This window comes from Hevea brasiliensis, chromosome 16 (assembly GCF_030052815.1).
Source record: "Hevea brasiliensis isolate MT/VB/25A 57/8 chromosome 16, ASM3005281v1, whole genome shotgun sequence".
Lineage (NCBI taxonomy): Eukaryota > Viridiplantae > Streptophyta > Magnoliopsida > Malpighiales > Euphorbiaceae > Hevea > Hevea brasiliensis.
Genome location: NC_079508.1, coordinates 52,309,241 through 52,333,556, shown reverse-complemented (window position 1 = coordinate 52,333,556; position 24,316 = coordinate 52,309,241). Strand labels below are relative to the sequence as shown.

General features: G+C 34.8%; 1 pseudogene; it reads right to left on the bottom strand.

Annotated features, from left to right (window-relative positions):
* Positions 1-4,056: 4,056 nt before the first annotated feature.
* On the bottom strand, positions 4,057-22,980 carry LOC131174660 (putative CCR4-associated factor 1 homolog 8; annotated as a pseudogene).
* Positions 22,981-24,316: the final 1,336 nt, after the last annotated feature.

Genomic DNA, 24,316 nt, shown 5'->3' with positions numbered 1-24,316 from the left:
ATTTTGTATGAAAGCCAAAAACAATGGAAAGACATAAGATGGTAAATTTGACGATCTCCACAAATCAAGCGACATGAACACAATTTCCCGAGGAAGAAATGATTATTTTTGTGTATTCATTAATCGAAATTAGTAATATAATTGTAGAGTAATTGTGAATATTTGAAAATGATATTATGAATACTATACTTTTGTTTCGCTTGATGAAGTTCTACGCAATAAATTATTAGCTTCAGATAATTAGACCTCACCATTTTGCTTTTAAAAAAGAGACTCAAGGTTCATGATCTTCCTAGTGCACTTTGGATACAGGCGATGTAAGGCCATGAACTCTGGTGCATGTTTGATATGGAGTATAACACATGCCAATACCTTGTGACGTTATGAAATTCACTTTCTTAATCAAATTAAAGACAAATTAATATAAAATTAAGTCTTAATTAAAAACTCGATATATAACCTTGATAATACACACCCAATATAGCAGATTACGCTCGTCAAGGTCTTCATGGCACCATCCATTCATAATGCCCTCCCCTGTTTCAAGCAGAGCCCCATTTTCAAGGAATAAAATCAAATTCCATGAAATGAAATAAAATTCAAGAAATTTAAAAGAGAAAATTAGAAAAAAAAAAAAGATACGATTTTCTCAATATCTAAATAGAGAATAGCTATTGGTATAAAAAATAAGCAGGTATTGTCACAAATTTTCATCAATATATATATAACAGCCTGCAAAACCTCCAGATCGCCTTGCAAGTGCATGTGTCTACAGTGATGGAGTTATATGCAAGTAATTAACATTTGCAGTCAGATCAAAGCAAGCATCCGCAGGTAGGGGTGTGCACTGTACTCAGCAGTCGTGAACCGAGTTGAATAACTGTACCGAATTAAAATTTTTTTGATATTTTGATTAGGTTTTGATTCTTCACTAAGAACTGAACTGAAATCAAATCAAAAATTGAATTTATATATGTATTTTTATATTTGTTTTAAATATATTATGTACTTTTAATGTAATTATATATATATATATATATTTAATTGTGGACTGAATACAACATAATATTATATTTTATTTTTTCATATTTTCTTAATAATTTTAACTATAAATATATTAAATTACCTTATAATTCTTTATTATAAATGTACTATTATACTATATAAATGTTAATTTGTAATTATATTGGTATCTTATAGTTAAATATTATATAATTAATAAATAGTTTATACATATGATAACTTGTACTATTACATTATATATGCATAATTAAGGATTATATAATTTAGAAATAACGAAAAGATATATTATGTATTAATAACCCAATTTAAAATTTAAATGCTAATTTAAATATAACTTTTTAAAGAAATAATTATATAAAATTGTTTTGAGAGTTGAAAACTGAACTGAAGAATCGATAATCGTATTAAACTATAACCAAAACAATGAGGAACCAAACTAAAACCGTATCAAAATTTAGGTTCAATTTGGGGTCTAATTCCAATTCCTAAATAGAACTCAAATCGAACCAGAACTACAAACCGCTATCCACAGATGTGGGTCTATAGACAAACTAATTCCCTCAAATAGTGGATCATACATGACATTCTGGTTGGCCTGTAATTATCATAAATCCTCACAATTGATTAGATATATACATATATAAATTAAATATAAATCATTCATTTTGCCCGCATATTGTGTAACTTATTATTTTTTATTTTAATAATATAATTTAATATTTATTTTTAAAATATTTTATCTTTCAAAATCATACTTGGTTAATGAAAAAATTTTTACTTAATTACATTAAAGATAATTTAAATTTTTATTAAAAATTTGAATAATTCTATCCTCGTAAAATCAAATTTAATTTTTATTTGTTAAATGATTATTAATTATATTTGTCTAAATATTCCTCCATAAAAATGTAATAATATTTCAGTGTATAATTGCGTTTGAAAAGATCATGTATTTTTAGAAATAATTTTCTTATAATAACAACTATAATAATAAATATACTTAAAAATAAAATCTTAAATATTATGGTAATATTCAAGAAATAATAATAATAATAATAATAATAATAATAATAATAATAATAATAATATGATTTCATTTAAAAGGGCATACCTTTTATAGTACCTATTGCTGCTGACTTGAGCTGGCAGGGCGAGAACAGGAGGAAGCGGGTACTCCTGATGCTACGGCTGGCGTTGCTCTCTTACAGCTGCCATGCTCTTCTCCTTGACAGATACCTTAATCCTAGCCATCATATAACAAAGAAGAAACAAAAGGGATTGCATACTTCAATCAATACTGAAGAGGTGTAAGGTGGGGGTGCGTTTTCTAGGAAAAGTAGGACACATATTTTTAGGGGTGAGCATTATTCAGTTCAAATTGAAATAATCAATTGAACCAACTCAATTTGAAAATTTGGTTTGGTGTTTTTGAAAATTCAATTTGGCTCGATTTCAATTTTAAAAATCCTCAATTTATTTAGTTTGATTTGATTTTAGAATAAAAAAAAATTAACAAAATCAAACCGAATCGAAATATATGTCATATAAAGGAGAAAATGTTGCATGTTCTGATGTAGCCTAGTGGTGAATTGTAAGTTAGGCGTGTGAAAGGCGCAAGATTGAGTCTAAGCTACAGAGCTTTCTTTTCTTATATGTTGTTTTAACTTTTACTAAACCTTTAAAGTTTAATCTTAACCATTCATTTATTTCAATCTCAGCCATCCATTATCTACTGTATAATTATCCTTTTCCTTAACCCTACCTCTTTCTTATCCCAGCCTTCATCTGCACTATTCTATTCTTCATCATCTTCTTCTTCCATCTTTGGAGTTAGGCTTAGATTTATGTTTCATTAGTATTTTACTCTTCTTTTTCAACCCCTGAGTCTCCATTCCTCACTCTCCATGAGACCATGCCTCGTAAAATGCAGTAACAGATGTGAGCTAGTGAGCCCTATCTCGCCAACGCATTCAACGGTTGCGCTGTCCCTCGCTCTCCATGGCAGTCCATGCATTGCCGCGTCGTCGACACAGCCCCTCGCCTGGCGGCGGTACACCCACACCCACCCATCACGACCTCGCATTTCCTCTCTCCTGCATATCTTCGTAGCCTCCAATGCAAATTCTTATTAGTGTGATTAAAAATTTGTTGTATTTTTTTATTTGTAATTTTTTATTTGAATTATTTTTGCCTTATTTTTTTTCTTTTGATTTTGTGTTTAGCATGATAGAATTCAAAAAAAATTACATAATAGATCAAAATCTTCTTGTTTGGCTTGAGAGAAAATGTGAGAAAAAAGCAGAACATCTAGTAAGCCAAAGAAAATTGAAAAATCAAATCGAACTAAATTGATTTTTTTAGTTTGCTTCGATTCGGTTCTCTATATAATGTAGTTCAATTCTGTTCGATTTTAACTTTACTTATAATTTAATTGTTGATTCAGTTCCGTTCAGTTTTAAACAAATGCTCACCCCTACTATTCTTGCTGTAACTGTGAATATTTGAAAATTATTGAATATTACGCATTTGTTTAACTTGATGAAGTGCTATGCGATTAGTAATTAGCTTTTGGTTCATTAGAACTTACCATTTTACGTTTAAAAAAGAGATTGGGAGTTCATCATCTTCCCATTACACTTTTGATACAGAGGATGTGGAGATTTGAACTCTAATACATGTTTTCTATTTAATTTAACATATGCCAATACCTTGTGACGTGATCCTCTATAAAATTCCATTAAATAAAATAAAATTTAAGAAATTATCAAGAGAATACTAGAAAACTGATTAAATTTTCTCGGTATTTGCACATGCTAATATGTTAAATTGATTACTTGATAAGAATTTTTATTGATTGTGCTTATAAGTATTTCAATTATATATGTGCTATGATAAAAATATATAAAAGAAAACTACAATAAAATCCTAAATAACATATAGTTACTTAAAGAAAAGACCACATCCTTGTGCAAGGAATCTACAGAACTCTATACTGATGCTGAATGATAGGTGGATGAAGGAAGACTCCATGAATCATTGGCTGACAATAGCGAGAAGCTGGAAGCACTTGACATAGCCGAGGATTCCCTGGTTGACAGTAGCGAGGCAACGTAGGAAGGACTTGTGTACGCACTAGTTCGCAAATCCTAGTGGTGGCGCCATACAAGAACCTCACAAATCTAGATTCCTGTATCCCATAAATCATCTTCATCCTGGCAAACACGCCAGCTATTAATAGACTATCAGATCCTGCTTGATGAGACCCTCCAACTCGCTTGACTCCCAGAATCTTAGCAAATTTCTCCAATCCAAGCTCACCCCTGTGAGAAAATTACCCAGAGGGGGTGATGAAAAAAAAAATATTTACCAAAAGGGGGTTGTATTCAACTTATTTATCAAAAGGGGGTGAGAGGTGCTGAGGTGGCGTAGACTCACAAATAGACTCTAGTATAAGCAGCGACTAAGGACTAAACTGATAAAAAAAAATTACAAGGACCAAAATGAAAAAAAAAACTTTGAAGAACTAAAATGAAAAAAAAAAATTGGTAGGCAGTAAGCGCTACCCGAGGTAGCGACAAACTGCCAGATTCCCTCCCTCGGTTAGTGCGCGTGGATTAGACTGACATATAAGGAATTTTAGACTGAAATGTAATTAATTTTGGACTGAAATGTAATTGATTTTGGACTGAAATGAAAAAAAAAATTCAGAATGTGTAGAAGGACATGGCAGTAGTACCCAACCAGCTGCCAAATTTCTCTTGTTCCATCTTGGACTGAAATGAAAAAAAAAATTATGATATTGGACTGAAATGCAACTTTGTGGACTGAAATTTAAAAAAAAAAATGTGTGGCAGCAGGAAGCTACCTTAGGTAGCGACTTGTTATTCAGTCTTCTCACTTAAATTGGCGTGAATGTGTTGTCTTATCTTGGGCAGTTTTTGGTCGGCTAGACTCTAGTATAAATAGAGTCTAAGTGAAAAAAAAAAAAATTTACAATGGCTGAAATGGAAAAATATAAGTGATGAATTTGTCAAGTGGACTCTACCTATAATTGAGACTAACTGCCACTCTGACAGAAAAATATTCTCTTGTGGACTTATTTGTTAAAAATAAAGTAATAAAAAAAAGTGAAAAATTTTTATGACAGGGAGCATGTAGCTAGACGCTACCTTGAGTAGCGCCCAGCTAGGCTTCCTCACCCGCCGCCCCCCCTCCCTCCTGCGCTCGATCCAGTATATCTCCCTATAAATATTCTCTTCAGTATTCTACTCTCTCCCTTTCATTGTTAGTTAAAAAAAAAAATTTCTCTCCCTTTCAGTGTGCTCTCATTGTCAAAAATTTAAGGTATGTTTTTTTCTTTTAAATTATGTTTAGTTATAAATTTAATGTTAAAAAAAATAATGTTTGTAGTAGTAAAACATTTTTAAAGTTTAATAGTTAAATAAAATATTATGTTATAATTAAAATATGGTGGTTAAGAATTTGAATAAAAAAAAAATACTATTAGTGAGCATTAAATATTATGTTGTAAAAAAATACCACTACACACAATAATGCCTAATGTTTATTTATTAAAAATAGCCTTTTGTTTATTTTTCTTTTTTTTTAAATTTTGGTCTTTCTATCACCAAAAATATGAACACTGACATTGTTTTTTATGTTCAGCTTAAAATGATTTTTATTTAATAATAAAATATTTAAAATTGAGATTTTGATAATCACAAAATATGAGAAAAACATTAAATTTGTGATTTTTTTTTATGGCTCCCTTCGTCTTCCTTGACTACCCTTACGCCTTCTCTGTTGTTCCTGCAGTTGTGCAATCAATGGATCTTCTAACAACTCCCAAAAATATGCGCTGGTGGGACTAGATTTGGATATGGTGATCGTCGATTAATAAGACGCTTCTCTTCCTCCAAGGCCCGTAATATGTTTAGGATCAATTTTTTGCTATATGTAATATTTTATAGGGATGGGTCTTCCAATTTAATCAGCAATTCTTCTAGACCGTCCTTTTGTAAAACACATTATTTAATATAACAAATTTGCACACTTAATTTATTACGTAATAAATAAATAAATATTTAATAAAAAATTGTAGGAATGATACTTTACCACAGAACCTATAGTAACTCCTGTTACTGAGATCCATCGTCTAGACACTCGACGATACCACTCCATGTACTGTGAATGGTGCAGTGGCCTCGCAGCAGCTTCACCTAGGACAATGAATTGGTGTCGTCTATTCCACCTATTAATAAATTGGGCATGAAATGATACCCAGTCACCATCACCTCGTCGCAAAGAAATTTGATGCAGGTCATCTGTTTGACGAGGGGGCTGAGGGATCGACTGTTGTAACCCAAATTGGCGTAATACCCTATCAGGTTGGTGCCACTCAACAATATGAAAGCATATTTGTCACACCTTACCCCTCTGTAAGGCATAACATGATCCCGTAGAATACTTAATGAACTACCGAACTTCACCTACCGATAACTCATTAAGCACCCTACAAGGGATTTTAAAACAATTTCTTACTTTTGGTAAGTAGTGAGCATTTCTAATAAGTATTTAAAACATGTACTTAAGTGAAAAGCTAGTTGAAAATTTTGGCCCATTTTATTTTTTCGCAAATTTTATAAAAATTTTGACAGAGTTTCCTCTGTATTTTGAGAAAATCGTTCTTCAAATACCTGTAAAAAACACTTCTAAAAATTTTTCTCAACCACAACTTCAATTTCACAATCAAACTCTATCAATTTCAACAATTCCACAATCATTTCATTTGAGACAAAACAATTTATATACATCCTTACAAAATTCACATCAAAAGAAATACAAACTAAATTTTATTACAAACTTCATACAAATTTTGTACAAGCTGCTCAAGACCCATTTACATGTCCATACCTTTATATGCAATACATACATCAAAATAAATATTTACAGGCAGGGTATAAATTATACCTGAAGACTTCAAGATGATAGCTCCTCACACCTCAGCAGCTCAGTCTGCTGCTCTTTTAGTCTCTGTATCTGCGCGACAATGATAAAGCTATCATTGAGTACTAGGACTCGGTGGTACACAACATACTAAAATAATCTTTATGCAAAAATAAAATCACATTTATTCAAAAATTTGACTAAACATGAGCATTAAACACAAAACATGAATTATGAGATTTTAATGCAAACCAAGTTCATTTCAAAGTATCAAACACATTTCATAAAACCCACAGTTAGATCATGCCATTCGAAACAAATAGAATCTCAATAGCCAGAGGCTAAAGAGAAATCATATCACAAGGCTAGCTAGCTCAAATATATGGATATCCATTCACATCCTCTTCTACTGGCACACCTCAACACTTCTCCAGAGAAGGAATCAAAATTCGAAACTAATTACCCCCACTAGTCATGCTAGTGAGGTGTTCAAATATATGGTCATGACACTGTGGTTTCAAAACTTATCTTAACAATTTGCTAAACATTGCTATTTCAAATATACACAATAACTTTCACAGTTTAATCAAAACATCATAAATAATGTCACAAATAAACTCTCAATAATTCCAAATCACAAGTAAAATACATATTTCGTTCACTTTATCAATGAATTTTAAAGCATGAAGATGTTATGCACAAACCTCAAATGAGTCGCCTTTTGGCCTTAACTCGACTCCTAGGGTTCTGTCCCGGTATTCTTTTCCACTGAAACACACAATTTTATAGTGTTTCAGTACCATAATTTAACATATATCCAAAAATAAATTTAACTTCACTTATACCTAGCTCTAACGTGCTAATTTCGACGTTCTTGAAATTTTTTGTTTCGGGTTACTATTCACTGCACTATTCAAGTGAAATAGTTGACTTTCTAAGGCTTAATAGGTGTGGGAACTACCACATTTTGATCATTAAACTTGTTGGTTTTGGTCATTTTCTCAAAGCTTAGGTCATTTTGGCAAAATTGCCAATTTTCGGTTTTGGTGCTCCGAAGTTCCACTGTTCCATTGGTCGATTTACTGTTGGAATTTGACAAAACTTCCTTCATAGAAAATGTTCCTTATTGTCTTAAGTGTATTCTCATTTTTGGATCACCTCAATCGGAGTTTTGTAGCTCAAGTTATAGATAAAATAAGTTTACTGTTCACGTGCAATCGCTCATCTTGGTATTTTGGAGTGCAGCGATTTTTGGTCCAACTTTGTTCAGTAATTTGATCAAGTTAAGTTCATAATTTGGTCTAACTTTCTTCATACGAAATGTTCTACTATGTCTTAGGTTTCCATCGATTCAAGAATCACCTAAATCCGAGTTTCCTAGAGAGAGTTATAGCCCTTCAAACATTACTGCTCAAATAGAATTCTGCAGAATCACAGGTTTGGAAACTCAACTTTGCTCAATAATTTAAATGGGTTAATGGCCTAATTTGGGTTAATGGCCTAATTTGGGTTGGTGTTCTTCATGAAAGTTTTAGGTCTATATCATATCTAATTGCTGGTAAAATTTCAGGTCATTTTGACCTTCCTAACTCGAGTTATGACCAAATTACTGTTCATTTGGTCAGTTTAGTGCAGTGGCAGCCTGCTCTCATTTCACTTTGGTCAATTTGTTCACAAAGTTTTAGTCAGTTTTTGGCCATGGTTCCTTAATGAAAATTGTGCTATTTTATGTCTATTTTCATCTCCAATTGGTGGCATATCAATTGGGCTTATAAAATTTGAGTTTTGGTCCTTCAAAGTGGGTTTGGTCATCTTGCGTGACATGACCATTTGACCTACGAATTTGATTTTCATTCCAACAATTCCCACACATCTCTTTTAGTCATTATTGACCATTTTTCATCTCACAATAGACCAAGGTCATCATTTATGCATTTCTCCAAAATTTGGTTCACAAACCCTAGCCTCCAAACCCTAATTCACTTAAATTGTGCAATTAACTAAATTCAAAACTTTAAACTATAATCAATCAACTAAGTAGGGTTCCTAAACTCATTCAAACCCATTAAATTCATACAATCCATCCTCTCTTTAGGCTGGCCGAAATTTCAGTTTAGTCCTTCTCCCATGTTTGTTTCATTTCAAGTTTATTTACAAGCTTTTGATGCCACACTAACACTAATTAAACAAAAAAAATTGAAGTTTATAGTACTATACCTTGAGCAGAATTTTCTTCCTCCTTTTCTTCAAATTTTTCTTCTTTCTTTTCCTTGAATCTTCTTTCTTAGTTGCCCAAACAAGGTCTAGTTATGGTAGGACAAATTTGTATGGTTGGATTTTAGTTTTTCAAGCTCAAAAATGAGCTTTCATGGTGGTTTTGTGAGAGAGAGAAGAGAGTGACGTTTTTGAGAAGATGAAGATGACTTTTTGTTGTTAATTTTTTTCTTTTCTTAATTTATTTTAGTTGATGGAAGACCACAAAATCCCATTTAATAAATAACTTAATTAATTTCTTATTGACATCATTCATGATGTCATCACCTTTGACTTTTCTATCTTCTTCTTCTTTTTTTTTTCTATTAGTTTTTTAATTTAATTCTCGATTCCGAAATTTTCTTTTCTCCGATTTTATTTGACAGTTAGGTCAGGAGTAAGCTCTCGGGGTCAATTGACCAAATTGCCCCTCGCCGGTTCATCCCGGTTTGCAAATAATTCTATATTTCTTCCGGCTCCCTGACCTAATTATTTGAATGACTTAACAGTTTTTTTTCGTGATTTTCTCTTTTTCACTGTGTTCATAAGGGTCCTAAGGACCGCGGTGTCACTTTTTACGGTTCGAAATTTGAGTTTAAAATAACTTCGCAGTCGTTCCCGAGGAGGTCACTCATCGCTGTGACTCTCGGCTCGTTTAACTTTTTATGTTCTGTTTTTCTTATTTATAGTTAACTAATTAAACATTACTAATTATTTGTGTTTATGGCTTCTCAAGTTGTCTTAAGTGTGGCTCTAATCTCCTTAATTGTGGGACCGACAGGTCAAGGAGCGATGAAATCTACCGAGCTATGCAAGCGGGGTTGTTACAATTCTCCCCATTAAATAAATTTCGTCTCGAAATTTTACAGTATCAATCTCACGAGCAGTGTGGGTCTGTCTCCTCATGTCCTCTTCTCGTTCCCAAGTAGCCTCTGGCCCGAATGATGGTTCCACAGCACTTTTACCAACGGTATCTGCTTGTTTCGTAGCTGCTTCACCTCATAAGCCAGAATCTTTATGGGTTCTTCCTCATATGTGAGGTCTGGATTCACTTCAATTTCCTCTACTGGTAGTACATGAGATGGGTCTGATCGATACCTCCTCAACATAGACACATGGAAAACATTATGTATCTTCTCCAACTCTGGAGGTAGTGCCAACCGATATGCCAAAGGACCCACTCTTTCCAGAACCTCATATGGCCCAATGAAACGAGGACTCAGTTTCCCCTTTCTGCCGAATCTCATAATTCTCTTCCAAGGAGAAACCTTGAGGAAAACTTTCTCACCCACTGCATACTGAATATCCCTTCTTTTCAAATCAATGTAGGACTTCTGACGGTCTGATGCAGTCTTAAGTTGACCTCTAATCACCTTGATTTTCTCTTGATTTCTTTGAACGATTTGAGTCCAATCATCTTTCTTTCACCCACGTCATCCCAACACAACGGGGTTCTACATTTTCTGCCATACAAAGCTTCATATGGAGGCATTCCAATGCTTGATTGGTAGCTGTTATTGTAAGCAAACTCAATCAAAGGCAAGTGTATATCCCAACTACCCTCAAACTCAATCACACAAGCCCGTAGCATGTCCTCCAAGATCTGAATTACCCTCTCAGATTGGCCATGCATGCATGTAGGTGGAATGCGATCGAAGTTCAATCTAGTTCCTAGGGCTCTCTGAAGACTACCCCAGAATCTAGAAGTGAACCTAGGATTTCTGTCTGACACGATGGATATTGGCACTCCATGCAGTCTCACAATCTCATCAATGTATACCTTGGCCAATCTTTCCAAACTATAATCCATCCGGACTGGTAGAAAATAAGCAGACTTAGTTAGTCTGTCGACAATGACCCATACTGCATCATGACTCTTCTGTGTCCTCGGAAGTCCCATCACAAAATCCATCGTTATTCTTTCCCATTTCCATTCGGGCACTGGTAGTGGATGTAATAACCCAGTGGGTACTTGATGCTCTGCCTTTACTTGTTGATAAGTTAGGCATTTGGATACAAACTCTGCCACATCTCGTTTCATACCCATCCACCAGTAATGCTTCTTTAGCCCCCTATACATTTTTGTGCCACCAGGGTGCATGGCAAAAGGAGACTCATGTGCTTCCTTCAAAATGATCTTCCTCAATTCAACATCATTGGGAACACATATTACGCTGGTGTAGTGATGGTATCATCTCGATTGAGAATTACGGTTTCTTGCCTGCTGACTTCTTCCATCAACCACGATACTTGATCATTACGAGCGACCATTCTAATATGATCAATCAAAACTGGCTGTACATGCCATGCAATTCCTGTCTGCCCATCATCATTAATCTCTAAGCTGGCATGCAATGATCTTAACTCATGTACCAAAGACAAAGGAGTAACCCGTAGACTTGCCATAGTCTTGTGACTTAGGGCGTCAGCCACAACATTAGCTTTCCCTGGCTGATAGTCTATCAGACAATCATAGTCTTTTATCAACTCTAACCATCTCCTCTGTCTCAAATTCAGCTCTTTCTGGGTGCCCAAATACTTCAAACTCTTATGATCTGTATAGATGTAACACTTTTCCCCATATAAATAGTGTCTCCAGATCTTAAGAGCAAACACGATAGCTGCAAGCTCCAAATCATGCGTCGGATAATTCCTCTCATGCGGTTTTAGCTGGCGTGATGCATAGGCAATGACATTTCGATCTTGCATCAACACACAACCTAACCCGTTGTGAGAAGCATCACTATATACTGTATATTCTTTACCTAGAGTAGGTAAAGTCAGGACTGGAGCCTCAGTCAAACATCTCTTTAATTCATCAAAACTTTGCTGGCATTTGTCCGTCCACTGAAATTTTATATCTTTTCTAAGTAGCTTGGTCAATGGAGATGCCAACATGGAGAATCCCTTCACAAATCTACGGTAGTATCCAGCTAAACCCAGAAAACTGCAAATCTCTGTGACATTTCTGGGTGGCCTCCAATTAAGGACAGCTTCAATCTTACTTGGATCTACTTTAATGCCCTCTGCTGATACTATGTGCCCCAAAAAGGATATCTCCTTCAGCCAAAATTCGCACTTCGACAATTTAGCATATAGCTGTTTCTCTCTCAAAGTCTGTAGTACAATCCACAGATGTCTATCATGCTCTTCTGCATTCCTCGAATAGACTAATATATCATCTATGAATACCACAACAAACTGGTCGAGGTATGGTCTGAAGATAGTGTTCATCAGATCCATAAAAATAGCCGGAGCATTAGTTAACCCGAATGGCATGACTAGGAATTCATAATGGCCATATCGGGTTCTGAAGGCAGTTTTAGGAATACTCTGCTCTTGTACTTTCAGCTGATAATAACCTGATCTCAGGTCAATTTTGGAGAACATAGCTGCATCCCTCAACTGATCAAACAAGTCATCAATACGGGGTAATGGATATCTATTCTTTATTGTCACCTTATTCAACTGCCGATAATCGATGCATAACCGGAGAGTGCCATCTTTCTTCTTTACAAACAATACTGGCGCTCCCCAAGGTGACACACTAGGGCGGATAAAGCCCTTGTCAAGCAACTCTTGCAATTGTACTTTCAACTCTTTTAATTCTGCAGGTGCCATTCTATATGGCATTATGGAGATTGGGTCTACACCAGGCATAACATCAATCTCAAACTGCACCTCTCTTTCGGGAGGTAATCCTGGCAATTCATCAGGAAACACATCCGAAAAGTCACATACCGTAGAGATGTCCCTCAGTGCTAGACTCCCCACTTGGGTGTCTATCACATGTGCCAAGTATGCTTCACACCCCTTTCTGATCATTCTTCTGGCTAATGCAGCCGAAATGATGTTTGATGGCAATAAATGCCTCTCCCCATGTATTACCACATCACCGTACAGAGGGAGACCAAAAGTGACTGTCTTGATCTGATCCAATCATGGCATGATGCCTGGCTAACCAATCCATGCCCAAGATGATATCATACTCTCTGAAGGCCATTTCAATCAAATCTGACAGGAAAACATGTCCTTGGATCACCAAAGGACAGTCTCTATAAATTCTGTTGACCCGGACCTCTTGTCATAACGGACTAGTTACTAGCACTCCAAAACCCATTTGCACACATGGAACAGCAAGTGAACTGACTATGCTAGCACTAACATATGAATGGGTTGAACCCGGATCAAACAATACAAATACTTCTTGATCAGAGATAGAGAATGTACCAGCTACCACATCAGAAGTCTCAGCCTCTTCTCGCTGTCTTATTGTAAAAATTCTGGTTGAAGCACTTCCTTGTCCTGACTCCTCTACCTCTACCTCTTCCTTTCCCAACTGACTGTGAACCTCTGAGAGCAGGACTCTGAATAGATCCCTCGGCAGTAGTAGGAGCTGGACTATATCTCGGAGCACTAGTACAGTCTTTAGCTATATGGCCCTTGCCACCACAGTTAAAGCAGGCTCCAGTGGCCCAGTAGCACTCCCCCCCATGAATCTTGCCACAAGTGTCACAGGGGCGGGCAGAATGTGAACCCCTACTCGACTGCTGACCAGACCTAGGGGGTCTCTGTCAGGAAAATCTGCCCCTACCAAATCTTCCACCTCGACCCCTGCTGGGTCCACTAAACTTCTTTCTCTTTCCAACGGTAGCACTAGAACTCTGTTCAACTGATTTTGCCCCCTTGTCTTTTTCTGATTTCTCAGCTTTTTCTTATTTTTCTTTCACTGGGGTTGCTTCTGATTCAATTCTCTCTAGTTCAAGTGCTTGAGACATAAGCTCTGAGAAGTTGCTGTGTCGAAATCCCACAACTTGTATCCTTATGCTGGGCTTCAAACCGGTCTCAAATCTCTTGCACCTTGCCTTGCTGGTAGTAAGGAGACTCCCCGCATAGTGACTCGGTGGAGAACTCCTCTCATACTCTGCCACCGATCGGTTCCCTTGTTTCGACTCAAAAATTCTTGCAATTTCGGTCAACATATGCATCCGGGATGTATTTACATGCGAATTCTCTGATGAAGTCATCCCAGGTCAACACTGGTGGTTCAGCCAAGCTGTGGGGGATGGTCTTCCACCAATCATACGCATCCCCTTGCAGTAGCGACACAGAGTACTCAAACTTTAGTTCTTCTTGGCAGTGCAGCTTCTTAAATACTCTGTCCATTCTTTCAAGCTATTGCTCTGCCTCTAAAGGGTCCACTTTGCCTTAAATTCTCTGACCCCATACTTCAATAACTTGTCATCTTTATGGAGGCAATAGTTGTGCCACGGTGGTTGTGGTGGAGTTTGAGCAGGCATACTGACCATTTGTTGAAACATTGCCGCCATCTGGCGTGCGGCTTGTGCGAGAAATTGTGGCATTTGCGGGGCTGGTGCTACGGATCCACTGACATTCGGTAAAGCCGGGGCTTCCCCTTGTGCCTCAGCTTCAACAAACTGCTCAACTGAGTGATCCCCTTCTTCCATTTCAGACTGAAGTTAGGGTATCTCCTGAACAAGTAACACATGGAGATTTCCCTCCGTTAGTTCATATTCATGATGTAATGCACTATATGTAACAATTATGGACATTGAGCAGTTGTACTTAACAAAGAAAGACATAAATTTATATGTTAAAACATACTTCAAAAATTTGCTCTGATACCACTAAAACATGTCACACCTTACCCCTCTATAAGGCATAACATGATCCTATAGAATACTTAATGAACTACCGAACTTCACCTACCGATAACTCATTAAGCACTCTACAAGGGATTTTAAAACAATTTCTTACTTTTGGTAAGTGGTGAGCATTTCTAATAAGTATTTAAAACATGTACTTAAGTGAAAAGCTAGTTGGAAATTTTGTCCCATTTTATTTTTCCGCAAATTTTATAAAAATTTTGACAGAGTTTCCTCTGTATTTTGAGAAAACCATTCTTCAAATACCTGTAAAAAGCACTTCTAAAAATTTTTCTCAACCACAATTTCAATTTCACAATCAAACTCTATCAATTTCAACAATTCCACAATCATTTCATTTGAGACAAAACAATTTATATACATCCTTACAAAATTCACATCAAAAGAAATACAAGCTAAATTTTATTACAAACTTCATACAAATTTTGTACAAGCTGCTCAAGACCCATTTACATGTCCATACCTTTATATGCAATACATACATCAAAATAAATATTTACAGGCAGGGTATAAATTATACCCGAAGACTTCAAGATGATAGCTCCTCACACCTCAGCAGCTCAGTCTGCTGCTCTTCTAGTCTCTGTATCTGCGACAACAATAGAAGCTATCGCTGAGTGCTAGGACTCAGTGGTACACAACATACTAAAATAATCTTTATGCAAAAATAAAATCACATTTATTCAAAAATTTGACTAAACATGAGCATTAAACACAAAACATGAATTATGAGATTTTAATGCAAACCAAGTTCATTTCAAAGTATCAAACACATTTCATAAAACCCACAGTTAGATCATGCCATTCGAAACAAATAGAATCTCAATAGCCAGAGGCTAAAGAGAAATCATATCACAAGGCTAGCTAGCTCAAATATATGGATATCCATTCACATCCTCTTCTACTGGCACACCTCAACACTTCTCCAGAGAAGGAATCGAAATTCGAAACTAATTACCCCCACTAGTCATGCTAGTGAGGTGTTCAAATATATGGTCATGACACTGTGGTTTCAAAACTTATCTTAACAATTTGCTAAACATTGCTATTTCAAATATACACAATAACTTTCACAGTTTAATCAAAACATCATAAATAATGTCACAAATAAACTCTCAACAATTCCAAATCACAAGTAAAATACATATTTCGTTCACTTCATGAAGATGTTGTGCACAAACCTCAAATGAGTCGCCTTTTGGCCTTAACTCGACTCCTCGGGTTCTGTCCCGGTATTCTTTTCCACTGAAACACAAAATTTTATAGTGTTTCAGTACCATAATTTAACATATATCCAAAAATAAATTTAACTTCACTTATACCTAGCTCTAACGTGTTAATTTCGACGTTCTTGAAATTTTGTATTTCGGGTTACTATTCACTGCACTATTCAAGTGAAATAGTTGACTTTCTAAGGCTTAATAGGTGTGGGAACTCCAACTTCACCCACATACCACATTTTGATCATTAAACTTGTTGGTTTTGGTCATTTTCTCAAAGCTTAGGTCATTTTGGCAAAATTGCCAATTTTCGGTTTTGGTGCTCCAAAGTTGCACTGTTCCATTGGTCGATCTACTGTTGGAATTTGACAAAACTTTCTTCATAGAAAATGTTCCTTATTGTCTTAAGTGTATTCTCATTTTTGGATCACCTCAATCGGAGTTTTGTAGCTCAAGTTATAGATAAAATAAGTTTACTGTTCACGTGCACTATTCATACTGGTATTTTGGGTCTAGCAGATTTTTGGTCCAATTTTGTTCAGTAATTTGATCAAGTTAAGTTCATAATTTGGTCTAACTTTCTTCATACGAAATGTTCTACTATGTCTTAGGTTTCCATCGATTCAAGAATCACCTAAATCCGAGTTTCCTAGAGAGAGTTATAGCCCTTCAAACATTACTGCTCAAATAGAATTCTGCAGAATCACAGGTTTGGAAACTCAACTTTGCTCAATAATTTAAATAGGTTAATGGCCTAATTTGGGTTGGTGTTCTTCATGAAAGTTTTAGGTCTATATCATATCTAATTGCTGGTAAAATTTCAGGTCATTTTGACCTTCCTAACTCGAGTTATGACCAAATTACTGTTCATTTGGTCAGTTTGGTGCAGTGGCAGCCTGCTCTCATTTCACTTTGGTCAATTTGTTCACCAAGTTTTAGTCAGTTTTTGGCCATGGTTCCTTAATGAAAATTGTGCTATTTTATGTCTAGTTTCATCTCCAATTGGTGGCATATCAATTGGGCTTGTAAAATTTGAGTTTGGTCCTTCAAAGTGGGTTTGGTCATGCTGCCAGCAGCATGACCATTTGACCTACGAATTTGATTTTCATTCCAACAATTCCCACACATCTCTTTTGGTCATTATTGACCATTTTTCATCTCACAATAGACCAAGGTCATCATTTATGCATTTCTCCAAAATTTGGTTCACAAACCCTAGCCTCTAAACCCTAATTCACTTAAATTGTGCAATTAACTAAATTCAAAACTTTAAACTATAATCAATCAACTAAGTAGGGTTCCTAAACTCATTCAAACCCATTAAATTCATGCAATACATACTCTCTTTAGGCTGGCCGAAATTTCAGTTTAGTCCTTCTCCCATGTTTGTTTCATTTCAAGTTTATTTACAAGCTTTTGATGCCACACTAACACTAATTAAACAAAAAAAAATTGAAGTTTATAGTACTATATCTTGAGCAGAATTTTCTTCCTCTTTTTCTTCAAATTTTTCTTCTTTCTTTCCTTGAATCTTCTTTCTTAGTTGCCCAAACAAGGTCTAGTTATGGTAGGACAATTTTGTATGGTTGGATTTTAGTTTTTCAAGCTCAAAAATGAGCTTTCATGGTGGTTTTGTGAGAGAGAGAAGAGAGTGACGTTTTTGAGAAGATGAAGATGACTTTTTGTTGTTAATTTTTTTCTTTTCTTAATTCATTTTAGTTGATGGAAGACCACAAAATCCCATTTAATAAATAACTTAATTAATTTCTTATTGACATCATTCATGATGTCATCACCTTTGACTTTTCTATCTTCTTCTTCTTTTTTTTTTTTCTATTAGTTCTTTAATTTAATTCTTGATTCCGAAATTTTTTTTTCTCTGATTTTATTTGACAGTTAGGTCAGGAGTCAACTCTTGGGGTTAATTGACCAAATTGCCCCTCGCCGGTTCATCCCGGTTTGCAAATAATTCCATATTTCTTCCGGCTCCCTGACCTAATTATTTGACTGACTTAACAGTTCTTTTTTGTGATTTTCTCTTTTTCACTGTGTTCATAAGGGTCCTAAGGACCGCGGCGTCACTTTTTACGGTTCGAAATTTGAGTTTAAAACGACTTCGCAGTCGTTCCCGAGGAGGTCACTCATCGCTGTGACTCTCGGCTCGTTTAACTTCTTATATTCTGTTTTTCTTATTTATAGTTAACTAATTAAACATTACTAATTATTTGTGTTTATGGCTTCTCAAGTTGTCTTAAGTGTGGCTCTAATCTCCTTAATTGTCCGGACCGACACCGGTCACCGGAACAGTGAAATCTACCAGGCTATGCAAACGGGGTTGTTACAATATTAGCGACACCATCGCCCGCCACACATCCTCTCCTTGCATGCAATACTCAGGCACAGTGTTTAGTACGTTTTAGGTGTATGGTTCCCAAATAAACTGAAAATAATAAACTAATACAAAATTAGTTGTTAGATGAAAATAATGAAAATAATATTTCATTAAGAAATAATTTAGTATAAATATGCTGTGATGTATCTTATATCATGATCTGTCATTCTATCAATATTATCTCTCATTTGAATTAGTACATGTGTGGTTACCTGAGTAACCTGTCGCATGTTACTCCACCTGTAAAGTAAGCCAGTAATTTATTTTATAAGTTATATATATTTGAATTTTGTATTATATATGAAAAGAAATATTAATATATGTACCTACTACCCAATGGAGCATCATCATGCGGTGCTGGATCTAGTAATGATGGAGCAATCATCTTAATTTTCTCCCATGCACAAATCTGTAAAATAAAAAGGGTACCAGAGATGTCTTTACTTTCAGGATCTACTCTATGACAAAGCTCCTTGCATAGATATGCAAGGCATGCAGAACCCCAATTATATTGCCCAGCCTGTCTCATGTTCTCAAATAGTGGGAGAATATTAAGTTAACACGAGAATTGGACTTATCATTGAAAAGCGACCCTCCAATTAGATGCAGTATATATGCCCATGCATGTATAAGCAAAATGACCTCATCCGCTCCTTCAGGAATGGCTTCAAATTGTCCCATAAGCCATGACATATATAGTCTACATCCTTTAAATACATTTGGAGGTGGCCTTATGCCTAGATGTTGTTCACAAATAGATAGCCAATTTAACCTTGAATTGCTAGTTACTGCATCATCATCTATAGGCAATCCAGTAATTATGCCGATATCTTTTAGAGTGATAGTGCACTCTTCTATCGACAACATAAATGTGTGTGTCTCAAGCCTCCATCTTTCAACTAGAGCTGATATAAGATGCCAATCTAATGCAAAAAAACTCATTCGAGAGACTCCAATAAAACCACTATCCCTTAAATGAGGAACGATCAATTCTGGAGGAGCATTCAGATGAAGAACATCCGCATGTCTTCTGCAGGTCAACACTTCCTCCTGCATTTTACCTTCCCATATAGACTCTGATCAATGAAGTCTTTGGTGTCTGAGTATTGATGGATCTGATGGACCTGGCTAGAGGTAATTTCTACTGTGTATTTGTTGTCCTTCCATTCCTATCAAGGTTAACACTTGACTTATTAATCACTTACACTTTGTTATTATTATTACTCTTTTATCATGGAAAAAATAAACAAACATTCATTTTGAAATATTACTCTTGTAATGTAATAATATCAATTATATTACCATTTTGTTAAAAATTACCAACCACCACCACCACCCACTAACCTAACACCATATATGTACAACTCGCTCAAAAAATATTTTCTATTTAAATGTACTATAATATTTGAAACTCATGCATTAATTTTCTTCACCTTTCCTCTATTATAAAAAATAAAAATAAAATTGAACAAACATTCATTTTAATCTAATAACAACCATGATATTATTACTCTTCCAATCTAATAAACTCTATGATATTACCAATTTTTAAAAAATTAGTATCCACTCATAATATAATCTCACACCATATATCTATAACTCTAAAAATAATTTTCTATGTTTAAATGTTCTACATCAATTTATATATAAATTTTCATATATGAATAGTAATAAACAAAACTTGTATCCAAATAAAAATTACCTCAAAATACTCTTAACCTTACTTCCTATACAGGGGGGAGGGGGGGGGGGGGGAGAGAGAGAGAGAGAGAGAGAGAGAGAGAGAGAGAGATTGTTAGAGTGTTACAAATAAATTTTACTACACCAATTTGTATTTTAAAATTTTTATATCACATCAATAATAAAAAAATTAACTCAAATTCTATTATAAAACATACTGTATCTTTCGGCAAAGAGAGAGAAAGATTGGTAGACTATTAAAAAAATTTATTCTACATCAATTTGTATTTTAGAAACCTATCTCACATCAATAATAGAAAAAAATATTTCAAAATAAAAATTACATGAAAATGCTCTGCACCTTACTTTCTTTACAGGCAGAAAGAGAGAAAGAGAGAGAGAAAGAAATATTGAGAAAGAGAGAGAGAGACTGTTACAGCATTCAAAAAAATTCTACTACATGAATTTCTATTTTAAATATTTTATATCATATCAATAATAAAAAAAATATTTCAAAATAAAAATTGCCTGAAAATGCTCTACACCTTACTTCCTCTACAGGCAAAGAGAGAGAGAGAGATTATTAGACTATTCAAAAAAATTTTACAACATCAATTTATATTTTAAAATTTTTATATCACATCAATAATTAAAAAATTACCTCAAAAGGAAATTTACCTCAAAATATTTTGCACTTGACTTTCTCTATATACAAATAGAGAGAGAGACACACAAAGAGAGGGAGAGAGATAAATATTATTAGTATATGAAAAAAAATTTAAATTGCAATTTACATTATCAACATGTTTACATAACATGAATAATAACAAAAATAATGGATAAATTTTGGCAACCGTCCCTGAACTTATCTAGTGTAACATTATAGTCCTTCAACTTAAAAATGTAACATAAAACCCCTTCAACTTTCAAATTTTACACAGTAAAATCCCTCTAACCTCTAATTGTCGGTTTTTCAGTTAGACGCTCACCTGACCAGTTCTAGCGTGGAGCTTAATCAATATTTCTCTTTTCTCTCTCAATTTATGTGTAAATTGAATCATTTTCTCACTGTAAAACAGAATGATTTTTCCGATGCAGAGAGAATAATTTTACAATTTGAATAAAAGAGGAAGAGAAATGTTGACTAAGAGCCATGAGGGAGCTGTTCATATCAGTTTTCAACTGAAAAATCAGTAATTGAAAGTTTGAGGGATTTTACTGTGCAAAATTTAAAAGTTTAGGGAGTTTTATGTTACGTTTTAAAGTTTAAGGACTGTAGTGTTACAACCATATAAGTTCAAGGATAGTTATTAAAATTTATCCCAAAATAATACCAAATAATTTTCTTACCTTTTTTTTATCTATAGCTATAGACACACAATAGAATAATGAAGTTATATAAAATTTTCTCCTAAATTCCCTACAGCAAATTAGAGAGAGAGAACACAAAGAAAATTTTTTTCCTGAAGATAAAATGAGAGAATTAGAGAGGTTTGTTTCTATTTATATTTCCGTCTGTACAAAATCTAATAATTTCACACAGTCTTGGCACAAAAGAGAGGGGAGTCTGTACAAAATCTAATAATTTCACACAGTCTTGGCACAAAAGAGAGGGGAATCGGGTCAAATAGCCAGTTGACAACACAAGACAGGGGAGTGGACTGTGGCAGCTGGTCGCTACCTAAGGTAGCATCCTGCTGCCACACTTTTTTTTTTTAATTTTCAGTCCTACAAAGTTGCATTTCAGTCCAATGTCATAGTTTTTTTTCATTTCAGTCCAAATGGGACTAAGAAAATTTGGCAGCTGGTTGGTACTGCTGCCACATCATCCTACACGTTCTGATTTTTTTTTCATTTCAGGCCAAAATTAATTACATTTCAATCCAAAATTAATTACTTTTTAGTCTAGTCCACACGCACTGACCGAAGGAGGGAATTTGGCAGCTGGTCGCTACCTTGGGTAGCGCCCACTGCCTGCTATTTTTTTTTTCATTTCAGTCCTTCAAAGTTTTTTTTTTCTGTTTCGGTCCTTGTAAGTTTTTTTGTCAGTTTAGTCCTTGGTCACTGCTTATACTAGAGTCTATCTGTGAGTCTACGCCACCTCAGCACTTCTCACCCCTTTTGGTAAATAAGTTTAATATAACCCCTTTTGGTAAATATTTTTTTCCATAACCCTCTCTGGGTAATTTTTCCCACCCCTGTGCAGGTCATCGTAGAATCGTGCCATGTACTTGACATCCAACACACAGCACCCAAATGCCGTGGCAATAATCTCAGAGAAATCCAACATAGACACAGGCAGTGGTTTCTTGGTAACCAGCTTCCCCATGTAGGCCAAGTCATATAGCCCATGAAAAGTTAGCCACTTCAAGTCTCTATGTCTGCTTAAAACATGAGTAAACATGTTTGAGAAAAACAGCTGGTCGATCCCATTAATCCTCAGCTCCTCAAAATCAATTCCACTTTCCTTTAGAAACTCAATGGACTTGGGATCATAAAAAACCTCCGTTTCTATCAAGAACTTGAAATTAAACTCCGAAGTTCCGGCGATAATTCCATTCTCATCGGAAAGTGTAATACCCAGTTGGATAATTTTCATGTTATCAACGTTGAACTTCATATCAGCGAATGCCGATAACTCATCAGACCGTCGAGGGGTTTTCCGAAGAAATCCAGGGAACTCCGAGTCCATGGAAACCACCTTGTGGTGGTGCAATGCCGCATCCATTTTTTGCAGTTCTTCCATGAGATTATACGCCCAAACTTGCCTAATCCCCATCTTGTAGTGATTGCTTAGTTCCTGATGAAAAGTAGAAGAAAAATGAATAGAATGAATCATGAAAGTTCTCCTTATATGTGTTGTGCTGCTACTATATTCCCATTCCCGATTGGACGAGGAATAGAGGTTTCTTTTTTATAGAGTTCCTAAGTCAACTAGGATTAGAAATTAATATTTAAAAAGGAAGTTTAGTTATAATTAAATTAAAAAAAAAATAAAGAATTTCGGTGGTTAAGAAGTCCAAATTTAAAATCATGGAAAGGTTTTGAAAATCCAACTTTGGACTTATATCACGTGGCCTAGCAGTGGCCTTATTTAATTGTTAATTTTGGTAGAGCATGTGTCGAGGAGCCCCCATGTTTGTGAGTGCTGGTATTTGGCCACAGCGCAGTAGAGAATTTGTGAGTGATTTATTTGTAAGGGTTGAAAAAATTATTAGTGATCCTAATTATTTTTTTATTAGTGGATTTGTTGGTTAAGTAGGCTGACATTTCTCTAATTTATTGGGTGTAATTTTCACAATAAGTGTTATTAGAGTAATTATCGAGTACTGTGAAAACATGTAAACGACCAAAAAAAAAATAAACACACAAAATATAATATTTACGTGGTTCACTTTCACCATTTTTATATAGGGTTATATTCACAGACATGCTATCTTCTACTATCTATCAAATATAACCATCTATCACAAGATCAAAACTATCTATCTATTATCTCAATTGCACCCAAAGAACCTTCACATCATTAACTGATCATAGTAAAATATTAGTTATTCTCTCTAATTTTCCTCTAAATATAATCCATATATTTACTACTTTAACTATCTTATACACCATAAAGGGTGTTTTCAACTATAATGTGCTATAATTCCTCCCTCTTAGATTATGTTTTTTTTTCACCTTAAGTCGAAACATTTTTTTCCTCCATGGGATTGCAATGAGCATGCCCTTCATCAATAGGCAAAACCACCCTTAGCAATTGGCAAACCTCTTTATGGACAAAACCAAATAACTTTTTAGTCACTCCAATCTTAATCTAATTAAGACTCCAATTCAATTTAAGAATAATACCAAATCAAAGTTCTATTCTATATAGAAACTATTCCTCTATCTATCGAGGAATATTTTTCCTCCTCAAACTAAGAAAATGTATTTTCAAATCTAATTAAAATTTTGAGTCCCAAATCTAACACCTTTTTAATGTAATGAAATGGTTTCCTTACTACTATATTTTTCCTCCTCAAACTAAGAAAATGTATTTTCAAATCTAATTAAAATTTTGAGTCCCAAATCTAACACCTTTTTAATGTAATGAAATGGTTTCCTTACTACTA